Consider the following 15,132-nt stretch of genomic DNA (forward strand, 5'->3'; position numbering starts at 1 on the left):
TGTACACCCCCCCCGCAAAAAAAATAAACTCAAAGATCAGAGATCTAAACTTAAATGTTAAAACTATAAAACTCCTAGAAGAAAACACATAAGAGCAAATCTTCATAATACTGTATTTGGTGATGATTTCATGGATATGAAGCAGGCATAGGCAATAAAAATAAAAACAGACAAATTGGGGCTGGGGTTGTGGCTCAGTAGTAGAGCCCTTGCCTAGCACTCGTGAGGCACTGGGTTCAATCCCCAGCACCACATAAACGAACTAAATAAACAAAATAAAGGTATTGTGTCCATCTACAACTAAATTTTTTTTTAAATAGACCAGTTGAACTTTATCAAAATAAAACAAATTTTTGTGGGCTGGAGATAAAGAACTTGCCTGGCATGCATGAGATCTGGGTTTAATTTCCAGCACCTTGAAATAAATGAATTGATAAAATACTTTTGTGCTTCAAAGAATACCAGCAATGAAATAAAAAGACAACCCCCAAATGGGAGAACATATTTGTAAATCGTATGTCTTATAAAGTGTCTGTATCTAGAAAATATAAATAACTCTGACAACTCCATAGCCCAATGTAAAAATGGGCAAAGGCTCTGAATAAACATTTCTCCAAAAAGATATACAAATGGCCAACAATCATATTTTAAAAGTTCAACATCATTAGTCCTTAGGGAAATGCCAGTCAAAAGCACAATTAGATAATACTTCATACCCACTAGGATGGCCATAATTAATTTTTTAAAGGAAAACAACAGGTGTTCGCAAAGAAATGGAGAAATTGGTGCATTCATATATGACTGACGGGAATGTAAAATGTTACAGGTGCTATGAGAAAAGAGTTTGGCAGTTCTTTGATAAATTAAATATAGAAATATCATATGATCCAGCAATTTCACTCCTAAGCATAGGCTCCCAGAATTTGAAAACAGGTGTTCAAATAAAAAACATGTACATTAATGTTTACAGAAACTCTATTCACAATAGTCAAATGGTGGAAATAGTCCATGTGTCTGTCACCAGATGAATGGATAAACAAAATGTGGTGTATACATACAATGAAATATTGTTCAGCTTTAAAAAGAAAGGATATTCTGGCACATGCTATCATATGAATTAACCTGAACATTATTATTTTTTTAAATTATTATTATTATTTTAGATATGGGAATTGAACTCAGGGGCCCTCAACCACTGAGCCACATCCCCAGCCCTATTTTGTATTTTATTTAGAGACAGGGTTTCACTGAGATGCTTAGTGCCTCACTTTCCCTGAAGCTGGCTTTGAACTTGAGATCCTCCTACCTCAGCCTCCCAAGCTGCTGGGATTACAGGCATGTGCCACCGTGCCCGGCTCTTCTGAACACTATTTAATGAGATATGTCAATCAGGAAAAGACAAATGCTTTATGATCCCACTTCCATGGAGTACCTAGAGTAGTCAACCTCAGAATAAATAACCAGAATGGTACTTGTAGAGGGTTAGAAGGAGGGGAATGGGAATTAGTGTTTAGTGGGTATGGAGTTTCAATTTGGGAAAATGAAAAACATCTGGAGATTGATAGTGTTGATGGTTGGATAACAATATATACATACAATTGTCACTGAACCACATACTTAAAAATGGTTGCAACTGGTAAATTTTATGTGTATATTTTACCACAATAAAAAAATGGAGACAAGGAAAAAGAATGAAATCCTGTTGCATCCTGTGTAGATGAACCTCGAAAACATTATTCTAAACGAAAGAAGCCAGACACAAGGAGTCACATATTGTATGATTCTATTTAAATGAAATATCCAGAATAGGCAAAACTACAATCAGAGAAGGGAACAGGAAATGGCTGCTTATAGTGTTGGGGTTTCTTTTGAGGTAATGAAAATGTTTTGGAACTAGATAGAGGCAATTGCATAACACTATGAATGTACTTACTACCATTAAATTGTGTCATTTGGTGCCATATTTAAAATGGGTAAAATGATAAGTTGCGTGTTATGTGTAATTTACTAAACTTGCTTAAAATATTGAGTTTATAACTTTTTTTTTTTTTTTTTGGTACTGGAGTTTGAACCCAGGGGCACTGAACCACTGAGACACATCCCCAGCCCCTTTTTTATATTTTATCTAGAGACAGGGTCTCACTGAGTTGCTTAGGGCCTCACTAAGTTGCTGAGGCTGGCTTTGAACTCACAATACTCCTGCCTCAGCCTCCTGAGCTTCTGGGATCATAGGCATGTGCCACCGCACCTAGCTGAGTTTATAACTTTCTCTTAAATATTCTCCTTTTATCATATTTCCATCTTAGGTAACAGTATTACCATCTCCCAAGCAAGAAATTTCTGAGTCAGCCTTGACTCCACCCTCTGTCCTTCTCCCACACATCCCATCCATCATCAAATTATCTCTGAAATCATCTACCCTCCCTCCATTTCTACTGCCATTGCTTACTTAAGGTTCTTATTAGCTCACATCAGAACTACTGCAGCTGCCTCCTATCCTCACTGCCTCCAGGTTCTCCTCCCTTCAATGCATCCTCCACATTACCTACTGGTTTCATTTCCCAAATGAGTAACCTTGAGATTCTGCTGCTGTGCCTAAAGACCTCTGCTGACTTCAAGAGAAAGTCCCAACTTTGGATACAGACAAGATGCTTCAGAACCTGGCCTGGACTTCCTGCATTGTCTCTCATTTTTCACTCCAGTTACATAAATATGTCTTGCAATTCCACAAATTCTACACCTCCATATTTTGGGCTAGCACTAGGTTCTCTTCATGGGATGCTCTTACTTACTTCTGCTTTTTACACTCTCTCTTCAAGACCAACCTTAAAAGTTACTGACTGCCTCAGTTGAATCCAGTGGCACAGGCCTGCAATCCTAGCAGCTGGGGAAGCTGAGGCAGGAGGATCCCAAGTTCAAAGCCAGCCTCAACAACTTAGCAAGGCTCTAAGCAACTTAGCAAGACTCTGTCTCAAAATAAAAAAATAAAAAGGGCTGGGGATGTGGCTTAGTGGTTATGTGCCCCTAGGTAATGCTCTACCCCACTCTCAGGATTGAGCCAGCAAGGAAGGTTTCTTTGTGAAGGTGACATGTGAGCTGATTCCTAAAGGTGTGGATATGTTTGCTGTGTGAAGGAGGTTTGCTTATTTGTGTTTGTATGAAGAACTGAACCCAGGGACATTCTACCACTGAGCTACATCCCCAGCACTTTTTATTTTTTATTGTGAGATAGGGTTTTGCTAAATTGCTAAGGCTGACCTCGAAATTGGAATTCTCCTGCTTCAGCCTCTAGAGATGGTAGGATTACAGGTGTGTGCCATACCTGGCTGCCAAGGGAGATTTTTAAGGAGGAAAATGATATGATATTTAACTAATTTAATTTTTTAAAAAATATGCATTTTTAAAAGCTTGCTCAGCTTCTAGTTGGAAAACAGTCTAAAAGGGTACCAGAGTAGGAGATGGGAGACCAGTTAGGAATGATTCTTAGGATGCAGGGACTACAGGACAAGCTAAAGACAGGGGCATCATAGTGGAGTTAAGAGACAAGTGGGTGAACTAAGACATTGTGGAGGCAGAGCCAAAAGGATTTGGTGACAGAGAGGAAAGGAGAAACCAGATTCCTTTCTAATAACTTTAACTAGCAACTGGGGACTAATACTAATGGATCTAACATCACAAGCACAAATTTTTGGCCAATATATGCAGTTTCCACCTACATGGTGGACAGCTCCACAGTCATCTCCAACTCAGATACCCAAAATTGGACTTATAATGAGCTCATGTTCTGTCTCCAACTTACAACAGCTCACCTTCTGCATCCTCTGACCCTTGTGTTGGACAGCTGCATCATCTGGACTCTCAAAAGCCAAAAACCTAGGAATCAGGCTGGGCACATGGCACATGCAGGTAATGCCAGCAGCCTTGGGAGGCTGAGGCAAGAGGATCGCCAGTTCAAAGCCAGCCTCAGCAAAAGCTAGGCACTAAGCAGCTCAGTGAGATCCTGTCTCTAAATAAAATACAAAATAGGGCTGGGGATGTGGCTCAGTGGTCAAGCACCCCTAAGTTGAATCTCCAGTATTAAAAAAAAAAAAAAACCCTAGGAATCAATAGGGTGCAGTGGCATACACCTGTAATCCCAGTGACTCAGGAGACTGAGGCAAGAGGATCACAAGTTCAAAGCCAGTCTCAGCAACTTAGCAAGGCCCTAAATAGCTCAGCGAGACCCTGTCTCTAAATAAAATACAAAAAAGGGCTGGGGATATGGCTTAGTGGTTTATGTGATATGTTCAATTCCAGGTACAAAAATAAAACAAAATAAAAACCTAGCAATCATCCTCACCGCTCTTGATTCCTCAGCTCCTTGTTCCCAATCTGTCACTGAAATATCTGTCCTGCCATACAGATATTCCCAGCCTAGTCTTTTCTCTCTTTTTCTGCTGCCGTTACTTTTGCACAGCGCCCCCAACATGCCTGTTGCTTGGACTGTTGAAACTATCTCCAAATTTATTTCCCCGAATTGCTTCTCTCAGAGGCAGAATGATCATTCCAAAATATCAGTTTGATCGTTCATTGCCCACCACTTTCAAGGTCAGGCTGGTTTCCTGGTTTGCTCCATGAGGCCCCCAGAGGTCCTACTCCTGCTTACTTACCTCTGCAGCAGCAGCCACATTGCTATGACCCTTCTTGCACTTGAAGCTCCAACGAGAGCCGGACACTTATGTTCCCCAAAGACAAGCTGCTGTTTTCAATTCCTGTGCCTGTGCTCAACGGCTCCCTTCACCTGGGTTGCTCCCCACCCGGACAAACTCCTACTCATCATCCACATGCTGAATTTATACCTCTAGTTTCAAACACCAGATTCCTATATTTCACTAGCTACTTGACACCTCCACTTTAGATGTCTAATAGACCTCTGAAACTTAACAGATCCAAAACTGAATTCTTGATCTGTCCCCCTAAAAATTCCCATTTCTTCAGTATTTCTTTCTCAATACTGATAACTCCATTTTATCAGAAGCTCAGAAGCAGGAATTCTTGAGGTTACTCTTAATTCCTCTTTTCCTCTTTCATCCCTCTTCCATTTTTATAGCTATACCTTGAAAATATATCCAGAAATCTGTGACTTATTATTATTATTATTACAAGAGCAAAGTCAGACCTGTCTGATTCATTTCTGCATTTCTTAACACAAGTACAATGAGTTCGATGAATAATCTAAGTGACACCAAGATTAAAAGTCTGGAAATAATACTTATTGGGGAGGATATGGGAAAACAGGCCCACTCATAAGTGTCTATGGGAGCATAAAATGATCTCAGCTCAGTGAAGGACAAAGTAAAAATAACTATCTAGTGGAACATAATCTTTGACCCAGCAATTCTACTTCTATGTATTTATCTGACAAACTTCTTTATGTGTTCCAAGAAGTATTACAAAGATATTAATTGCAGCCTTGTTTATCCTAGACCATGTTATGGTTTGGGTATGAAGTGTCTCCCTCCCCCTGAAGCTCCTGTGTTAATGCAGGAATGTTCAGAGGTCAAATGATTAGATTTTGAGAGCTGTGACCTAATCAGTCCATCCTAGTTTGAACAGACCAAAGGGTTGGTAACTGTAGGCAGATGGGGTGTGGCTGGAGGAGGTGGATCACTGGGGACATGCTCTTATCTTGGCACCCTGGATACCCCCCCATTTTTTCTGGCTACCATGAGGTAAGCTGCTTTCTTTTTCTATGCTCTTCTGCCATGATGCTCCACCTGACCTCAGGCTCAGAGCTATGGAATCAGCCAACCATGGACTAAACCTCTAAAACTCTGAGCTCAAAATAAACTTCTCCTCCTCCAAGTTGTTCTGTAGGTATTTTGTTCACAGTGACAAAAAGCTGACAATACAGACCAGAAACAACCTAATCATCTTGCCACTGGGGTTTTAAACAAATTATGACATATCCATAAGAGAATACTATACAACTACTAAATAGGATGAGACATATCTAGATGTACAAATAAGATCAAAGATATATCAAGTGGAAACAATATAATGTAGGGAAACAAAGTATGCTGCTATTTGTGTTTTACAAAGGGATTAAATACATACATGCTTCTATGTGCATAGGATGTTTTGAAAAGATAAACAAGAAATTCTGAACAGTGGTTGCTTCTAGAGGGGAGAATTGGAGTGTCAGGGTCCAAGGTGGGGGAAAACTTTATTGTACACTGCTTGAGTTTTGTTTTGCTTTGTTTTGTTTTAAACCTGTATTACCTTTCAATAATAATTTAAAATTTTAAAGAAATAACAAGTGATCTGGGTGTGGAGGTTTACGCCTATAATCCCAGTGGCACAGGCAAGTTCAAAGCTGGCCTCACAACTTAGCGAGGTCTGGTCTCAAAAAATAAAAGTGGCAGGGGATGTGACTCAGTGGCAAAGCATCTCTGGGTTTTATCTCCAGTACCAAAAACAATGACGACAACAACAACAACAACAACAACAAAGAGCTTATTGGGGGCTGGGATTGTGGCTTAGTGGTAGAGCTCTCGTCTGGCATGTGCAAGGCCCTGGGTTCGATCCTCAGCACCACATAAAAATAAATAAACAAAATAAAGGTATTGTGTCCAGCTACTTCTAAAAAATAATTTTAAAAAATAGCTTATTGGACAGGAATCGGAAAAAAGAGATTCAGCACTCCATTATGATTTAGAGGACTGACTGTTAGAAAAATGTCAAATCTGTAGCAGCCTCTGTGTTTTTTGTCTCCCTGTCCCTCTCCCTGTCTGTCTCTCATCTTTCTATCTCTTTTTTTGGCCATTACTTTCTAAATGGGCAGCTTGGCCAGAGAGGCATGCGGGATCTCAGAAGTATGGTTAGGTGGGAAAGGGGACATGTCTGAGACTAGAGGCCCAGACTTTGAATCTGATTCACTCCATGACACATGTGGCCATGGCCTATAGGACTGTGTCCAAAGCAGCTTAAGAAAGGCTGTTGTTAAGATTAATATAAGCCCGGCATGGTGGCACACACCTGTAATCCCAGCAGCTGGGGAGGCTGAGGCAGGAGGATTGTGAGTTCAAAGCCAGCCTCAGCAAAAGTAAGGCTCTAAGCAACTCAGTGAGACTCTGTCTCTAAATAAAATACAAAATAGGGCTGGGGATGAAGCTCCGTGGTTGAGAGCCCCAGAGTTCAATACCTGGCACTGCCCACGACTCCAAAAAAAGATCCACATAGTATGTCAGAGGCAGTCAGAGAATCCCTGGATGGCTCTAAGTAATCAGTTTCTTCTACAACAAAGCCTGGCATAGATTCCATGAGCACAGGAAAACGGTGGGCTAGCATTTAGCCAGGGGACTTTAGGATAGCAAGGGTCAGAACTAGCTCCAGTCCCAGGGACACTGTATTGTCAGGTTGGGAAAGTAAGGGAGGCATCTTGGCTCACAGAACAGAGGAAAGGGGAAAGGCAGGGGTGTATGGGCCTCAGGTTTCCCAAGACTCAACTGAGGCAGTCAGAGGAAGGCAAAGTTCCCAGGGTGTGGCTTTTGGGAGAACAGAGTGAAAGACATATTGTGTGGGAAGTGTCAGGGATGCAGAAAAGGAGATGAGTTAGAGGGGAGTCTAAAGCTTTTCCTGTTCCCTCCTATCTTCACAGGCCAAAGCAGCCATCATCCAATTGGGTCCCTTGCTCCTGATTCTGGGGCTGCAAGGGTCCCTAAGGATATTCTAGCCAAGCATACTGGAATTCATTCTATATTCTAGGTTTGAGTCACACCCTCACAGAACTAGTGAAGCCTTCAGAGACCGGCTACCCAAGGCCTCTCTCCTGCTTTCATCTCAGGGAAACAATCCTAAGGGGATTTTCTCCACAGCTTTCCTTTGCCTGGCCAAAATCCCAGCTCCCAGTAAGAAGCCCATACCTGAGAGGGTTCCACTTTCTCCTCCTCCGGAGCCAGCTTAAAGCCAGGGGGTGGCCCAGTGCTGAGAAGCTCAGAGAGTCCCCCAGATTCCTCTATGGTCAGGCCAGCAGCATTCAAATGAACTTTGTTCCCTGAGGATTTGCTCATGGAGGAGTTATTGTGTACTTGATCACAGTTCCCATGGCTACAGGCTCACAGTGAGAAGGGAATGGGTATACATCAGCATCTCCTGTAAAATGGGGGTTTTGACCTCATTTACAATCAAATTTGCAGCAGGAAACCTTGCAAATGGCACAGCATGAACAGAGTTTAGAGAGACTTTTGAATGACTTAGAAGGAAAGAACATTAAATAAATAGTACATGTAGAAGTATGTATTCTATCCCTGGCTCAACCTAGGTGCTTAATTGCCTCTGATTGTTCATAACAGTATACATTTTTATAACCAGAAGGGAGGCCATCCAATCAAAAAGTTGCCAACTGGTAGCTCTCAAGCTAAATCCAACCCATAGACCTGTTTTGCCCAGAGTGTTTAAAACTCGTTTTGAATATATAACTTTCACTGAAAAAAAAATCCAGTTCTTACCCACTGAATCACATCCCCAGCGCCCCCACTCTTTTTTTTTTTTTTTTAAAGTTTGAGACAGGTTCTCACTAAGTTGCTGAGGCTGGCTTGGAACTCATGATCCTCCTCCCTCAGCCTCCTGAGCCACTGGGATTATGAGCATGTGCCACCACTCCCAGCTGAAAAATCCAATTTCCAGTATTAATACCCTCTTGTCAAAGGCCACCAAGAACACACCTAAAACTAAATAAAATTCGGTTTATTCATTTATTACAATGAGGGAAACCAAACAATCTGAGAAACTGTGAGGTGACTCCATAAGAGGGTGCTGAAAATGACTTACAATAGGATTTATGTTGTGTTAAGTTTCTGGGAAGACTTCAAGAGAAGGGCCTTTGCTCTGCTTAGAATGCTGTTGGGAAGCTGAGATAATTCTATGATCGGTTATCTGAATAATTTCTATCTAAAAGGTGGGAGGAAAAGAGCAAGACTAAATAGTTTGGATAAGGTTCTTGGTTTTGTCTGCATTCAGACTTGAGTACAGAATTGTCTTGAACCATGGCAGTCACAGCATGACCTTGTCTATGTGATACTGGTATCCCATAAAATCGTTTATGTTCAATAAGAGAAAACAACAACCTAGTGTCATTGTAGTACCTTCAACACCAAGGCCTGGATGATAGTGCCAGGCCAGCTCTGGGCTCCCAGGGTCTGCTTTCTCTTGCTCATTCTCCCCACTTGGCCGAGGCAAATGGATTGAGGCTTCAGGACTTTATTATCCAGCTCTTTACCATTGACAAGGCTTTGCTTACCAGGAGATTGGAAAGAAAACATCTTTAGTTGGATTAAGTTTAGTGTCTCCTTCTCCTTTTATTGCAGGATGAGTTCTTGAATCCTCTGACATGAGAATGATTTCACAGTAGCGTTTAAGACTCTGGACAGAATATATCAACCAACTCCATCACGGGCAATGATGAGAAACAAAAATGGTTATGATCCAGGAACACTGACACATGCCTGTTAATCCCAGCAACTCTTGGAGGCTGAGGCAAGAGAATTGCAAGCTTGAGGCCAGCTTCAGCAACTTAACTTGTCTCAAAATAAAAAAACTAAAAAGGACTGGGGATGTAGCTCAGTGGGAGAGTACCCCTGGGTTCAATCCCTAGTATCACATCCCTCAAATGGTTATGGATCTTTGCAAGAGACCCATTATCAAACCCAGGCAATGAGAACATGTCTAAACAAATCCAGCTCATCTTTTTTAGAGATCCAAGTAACTTTTTCTTTTAGCACAGACCATTCTACCTGATCTGTAGTATTTAAATAGATTCGACAAGGAATATTTACTTGGTTAATGAATTTCCCCTTGGTTAATGAATTTCAATTTGAATTTAGTTATCAGGCTAAAGTTGTATCACTTGTGATGTTTGCTGGGGTTAGAGACAAGTTTGGGATCACCTTTTCTAATTGTGTTATCTCTGAGAAACACAGTACAGAAAATATGCATGATAAAGGGACTCCACTATCCCTCCTGAAATTTTTTTGAGTAGTTTTTTTTCTTCTTTTGGGGCATAGTTTGAATTGGGAGTCTAAGCATCACTATTGACAAGAGGAGTTGCCTGATTTTCAGTTTTTGAGATGGACAGATTTCTAGAGTAAAGCCTCACAGTTCCTACAAAGTAGGTTGGAGTTTCTCAGAAGAGAACAAACTATTGTAGTGAGGATAGCCCCCAAATTTAGTCCCCATTCCTGATGGACTAGTTTTTACCAATAGATTATTAATGACCACAACAGAAAGAAACATTTTGTTCAGGTCCAATTTTTATAAGATGAAAGTTTGGAATTAATTATGTAAAGAAAATTTAAGATGAGAAAATATCTGTAGAAGGAAATCTACACCCTGAAGTGTTTAAAGCTGTAAGACTGTTGTCAGTAGGATTAGATCATGGGGTAGGGGCAACAGATCCAACATTCAGTTGAATTCTGAGAAATAAAAAGGTCTGAAAAATACACACCAGTGTTTTTATTTTTTTTTATTTCTTGGTCTTGAATAGCAAAAGACCACAGGAGTCAAAATTAACCGAATAGTTGGGCATGGTGGTGCAGGCCTGTAATCCCTGCAGCTTGGGAGGCTGAGGCAGGAGGATAGGAAGTTCAAAACTAGCCTCAGCAATTTAGTGAGGCCATAAGCAACTTAGGAAGACACTGACTCTAAAAAATAGAAAGAGCTGGAATGTAGTTCAGTGGTTAAGTACCCCTGGGTTCAATCCTTGATACAAGAAAGAAAAAAGAAAGAAAGAAAGAAAGAAAGAAAGGAAGGAAGGAAGGAAGGAAGGAAGGAAGAAGAGTAACAGGATGCTGATTGGTGATAAGGAAAATCATACTTTTAAAAAATTTAATTAAGGCATTAAATATATACTAGGCAATATAAGTAATAGAACAAGGAAAAGAAAAAGGTTCCGCTGTTTTCAGTGGGAGAAAGTTATGTATGTTCTCTCAGTTGGAAAACACAAATCCAATAAAACATGGAGTTTTATTGTTGTGTCAGTTGTCTGTTAAGGTACTTTTTCTAGTGGTTCAAGGGCAGTTTTTCCCCAATTATTTTCCAAAAGACCAAACCTCCAGGTTTCAGATCACACAGAGCTGCTTAAGTGGGTGTTTTGGAAATGCAGCTGGTACTTACTGGTGATAATTCTGGAGGTTTTGTGGTAGTGCCCTGAAGTAATTACTCATATAAATTTATAACAGCATTGAACAAGGATTGGAAGGAATTTATAAATTCATGGGGCAATCTGTAATTAACTCAGAAGGAGATAACTTGTGGGTCTCAGAGGGAATTGATCTTATTGCCATCAAGGTCAGTGGCGAAAGTTTGGATTTCTGAGAGTTTTGATAAACTTCAATAATTATACAATAATTTATCACTAAGCAACATTCCCAGACCTTTTTATTTTTTATTTTGAGATAGGGTCTTGTTAAATTGCTGAGGCTGGACTCAAACTTGCAATCCTCTGCCTCAGCCTCTCAAATCACTGGAATTACAAGCATGTGTCCCTGTGCCTGACTGATTTTCTTTTTTTTAAATCGTATACTGTGGAACAAATGAGCCAAGGGATGTTCTACCACTAAACTACAACCCATGTCCTTTTTACTTTTTTAGATAAGGTCTCAGTAAGTTACTGAGGGTCTCACTAAATTAACCTCCAATTTCAATCCTCCTGCCTTAGCTGTTGGGATTATAGGCATATGCTACCACACCTGGCTGTATCCTGATTTTTGACAAACAAAACAATCTCCTCATGAGCATTTCTTCCCTTCTGATTTTAAGATACCTCCCAAATCAACAATCTTGTTCTTACCAAAAGTCCCCCCCCAAAGCCACTGCAGTTCCAAATTGTTCCTGGTGAAATTTTAAGGGTACAAATTAGTGTAGTAATCAGAAAATAGGCAGGGAGAAGATCTTTGGCCTAGTGCTAGTTGAGACAAAGACCCATAAGGACAGTGCTCATGCAATTGTGGGTCTCCAGGATATGGTCAAAGACTGATTATCACTGATCATGGCCAGAGAAACTTCCCGATTTTTGATAGAAGAAATGAAACAAAGCAGTTTGCAGCGACACAGACAAAACTAAGAACTAAGATTTTTCTTAGTTTTCAAAACCTTGGAAGAGCAATCTTGGAATAATTTATCCAAAGGACACTACTAGTGTGAGGATACTTTTTGAACTGGGGCTGGTTGCAGGACAGTCTTATTGACCTTTGGTTGATGGAGAGATTTCTCCGTTAACTCTGAAAACAAATCAGACTGTGAGATGCTAATAAGTTGCCCAATCCTGGAGCAGTTAACATCCCTGCAAGAAACAAACTGAATGAAGGAAATAAAGAAAGAAGAGAGGGGGCTCAATGGGAATACAGGTTTATTCAGGACAAATCTGCAGATGGGGGCCCAATGGAGACTGAGACCCATTTTCCACTTACAGTCTTACCGTAGATATAGGGGAGTGAATGAAGGGGGACTTTTTGCCCATTGCTGGGGGACTGACTCCTTGTGGTGTTGGCTGTCATAGGGAACCAGGTGTTTTTCAGAATTTCAGTCCTAGATTACAATTGTTTTGGGTTTAGATCAGGCTGAGTCAGAGGACCATGAAGTGATTTTCATTCTAAGATGGAGGATATGTTTCAAAATGATGTTGCCTCTGTCAAGTTCTTCCTAACAATCCCCAGCTTCTTGTAGAGACAAATAGTGTTTGATCACCAGAGATTGAACATTTGTAATGCCCTTAGACATCCAGGGCCACACACTTGTCCATTCAGTTTAGACTTTTCCTCTTATAGATGAACAACATTTAAAACACTAGACAAGCAGATAAACTATAAGAACAGGTATAGAAGCCCAGAAGAGTTTCACCAAGGGAAAGTAAAAATCTGATAACCAAAAAAGTCCAGAGAGAACTTACTCCAAGGGAGAAAAACAGAAACAAAATAAACCCAATGCTAAAGGATCCCAACCAAATATCAGAACTCAATTCAGCAAGATTCACCTCTAAGCCATGAGCAGAATGGTGCCTCAAACAGAAACACATGAGGTTTCAGCTGTGCAAGATCTTGTGCTGTGCTCCATAACTAAACACCTCAGGTCACTCCAGGTGAAGTGGGCTGGCACGAAATAATCACACAGAGACAGAGAAATACCTTTCTCTTTGGGTCCTGTGATAGATCCTCTAACCTTAGGGGTCCGTGGAAGGAGAGAGAGGAGCACATGCTGAACCCTTTTTTTGGGGGGGAGAAGCCATTCAAATGAGGCAAGGGGTAGGATTACAAAGAAACAGGTGAGTGTAGCTCAACTCTCTGGGTGCCACCTACTCCTGGGGCCACTCCTTGTTATCCAAGCCAGGGAAAAGCCCAAGTCATAAGTCATGGCACTACTGAGCGATCTTTCAGATCCCCGTGGTGCATCAGACTTAAAGGGGCGTGCATTTGGAATGGCTCCCCACAATCTTGTGCAGTCAATTGTATTTCACACAAAATTATTAGAATTGAGGATTCCAGTCCAAGGCAATGAGGGCTTGAGTAGAATTAAGGTGAACCTTCTATTTCTGACAACACCCTCCAGCCACAGGCTACCAGGAATGCACCCATAGTTGAACAAGGAAGGCTTCAAATGCTGGGGAACCACTGGGGTACCCCTTGCTGGACATCTCAACAAGAACATGTTTCAGGAGAATTATTATAGGATTTGGGCTCATGTTAGGTGACTTCATAGGTGGGTTCAAGAAATGAGGGATTAGGCTGGATGCTGTCAGGTGGCAAGGATAATTATTTTTTCTTATCTCGATAATTCTTATCTGTAAGATGGGAAGAATGAACCAGAGTTAACATCATACTAGGTAAAGCAAAAGCAGTCACATTGTCAGAGAGGGAGTTGTGTTTGGTCATTTTTGTGATTTGGACAATATTTCTGTTTTCGGTTCACACACATTATGAAATTTTCTTTTTCTTGATCTATCAGTCAGAATGTGACCTTGTCTGATGCTGGTGTTTTGTGAAATTCTGCTCAACCGGACAACACCACAGCTTCATGGTTGGTGCCAGGCCAGCTCCTAGCAACACCAAGGCTTGTGGAGGGGGAGTGAAAGCCAGCTCTCAGCTGTTAGGAGCTGTTTTTTTTTTTTTTTTTTCTTTTTACTGTTAACACTTGAAAAGCCAGAATTTTTTTTTTTTTTAATATTTATTTTTTAGTTCTCGGCGGACACAACATCTTTGTATGTGGTGCTGAGGATCGAACCCGGGCCGCACGCATGCCAGGCGAGCGCGCTACCGCTTGAGCCACATCCCCAGTCCGAAAAGCCAGAATTGACAACCCCTTTTGGCAGAACATGAGCTCTCCATGTTACAACATGCCATCTCTCTCCAATACCCTATCAATGATCCACTTCACTCGTTTCCACTCTTGTCTACTGAAAACGTTTAAATTTGCACCCCTCACTCAATGGGAAAAGAACCAATTAAGCCCAGAGAGAAATGACTGGCCTAGGATCTCCCAGTGAATTGGTAGGACTGTGGATTTCCCTCCAGCAAAACCCTTTGCTATACATTAAGGTAGACTGTTAAGCCTCTGAGGTATCAGCCTCTAAACCGGTCATTTAAAAACACTTCTCACCACTTTATCTACAGTGGATTCCTATCTTACTGCTTCTTTCTGGGATTTTAAGATCTTTGCTCAGTTGCTCCAGCCACCCCTGACATTCTCTCTGCTCCTCCAATTCACCAGGCGTAATCACTGTATTTAATCTTCTCTCTGCCTGGACTCTCTTCCCTCTCATTTCCACCCGGCTACTTCTCCTCAGCTAACACTAACAGCATCACCTGCTCAGCCAACCTTCCATCCTTGGCGCATAGTACCACTGCTACCTCCTCTGGGATCTCCCAGCCCTTGGCCTCCTTTGAGAGCTTCCCTTGAATTTCTATTGGCTGTTCTCACAGTCGGCCAAAGGCATCGGGCTGCAGACGGGAAACCTTGCCCAATGCCCTGCCCACTCTGGGCTTCAGTGAGCAGAGACCCAATCATGGGTCGTGGGAATTCGCCTTCAACATCCACAGCGTGCAGAAGCCAGGCGCCCCCTCCGTCTAGACTCCTGGACGCGCGGTCAGAGCGCCCCTGGCA

At 41.4% G+C, this 15,132-nt stretch overlaps 1 protein-coding gene across 2 annotated transcripts in view; it reads right to left on the reverse strand.

The window, feature by feature from the left end:
- Tmem219 (transmembrane protein 219) overlaps positions 1–7,921 on the reverse strand; it is a 40,986-nt gene extending 33,065 nt beyond the window's left edge. Inside the window, exon 1 of one of the 2 annotated variants that reach the window (XM_048789778.1) lies at positions 7,905–7,921. The gene's annotated coding sequence lies outside the window, so the exon portion shown is untranslated. Of the gene's footprint in view, positions 1–4,649; positions 4,667–7,904 lie in introns of those variants that run through there. The other variant, XM_048789776.1, reaches the window with a different exon arrangement.
- Positions 7,922–15,132: the final 7,211 nt, after the last annotated feature.

The sequence above is a fragment of the Marmota marmota genome, unplaced genomic scaffold, assembly GCF_001458135.2.
Source record: "Marmota marmota marmota unplaced genomic scaffold, marMar, whole genome shotgun sequence".
Lineage (NCBI taxonomy): Eukaryota > Metazoa > Chordata > Mammalia > Rodentia > Sciuridae > Marmota > Marmota marmota.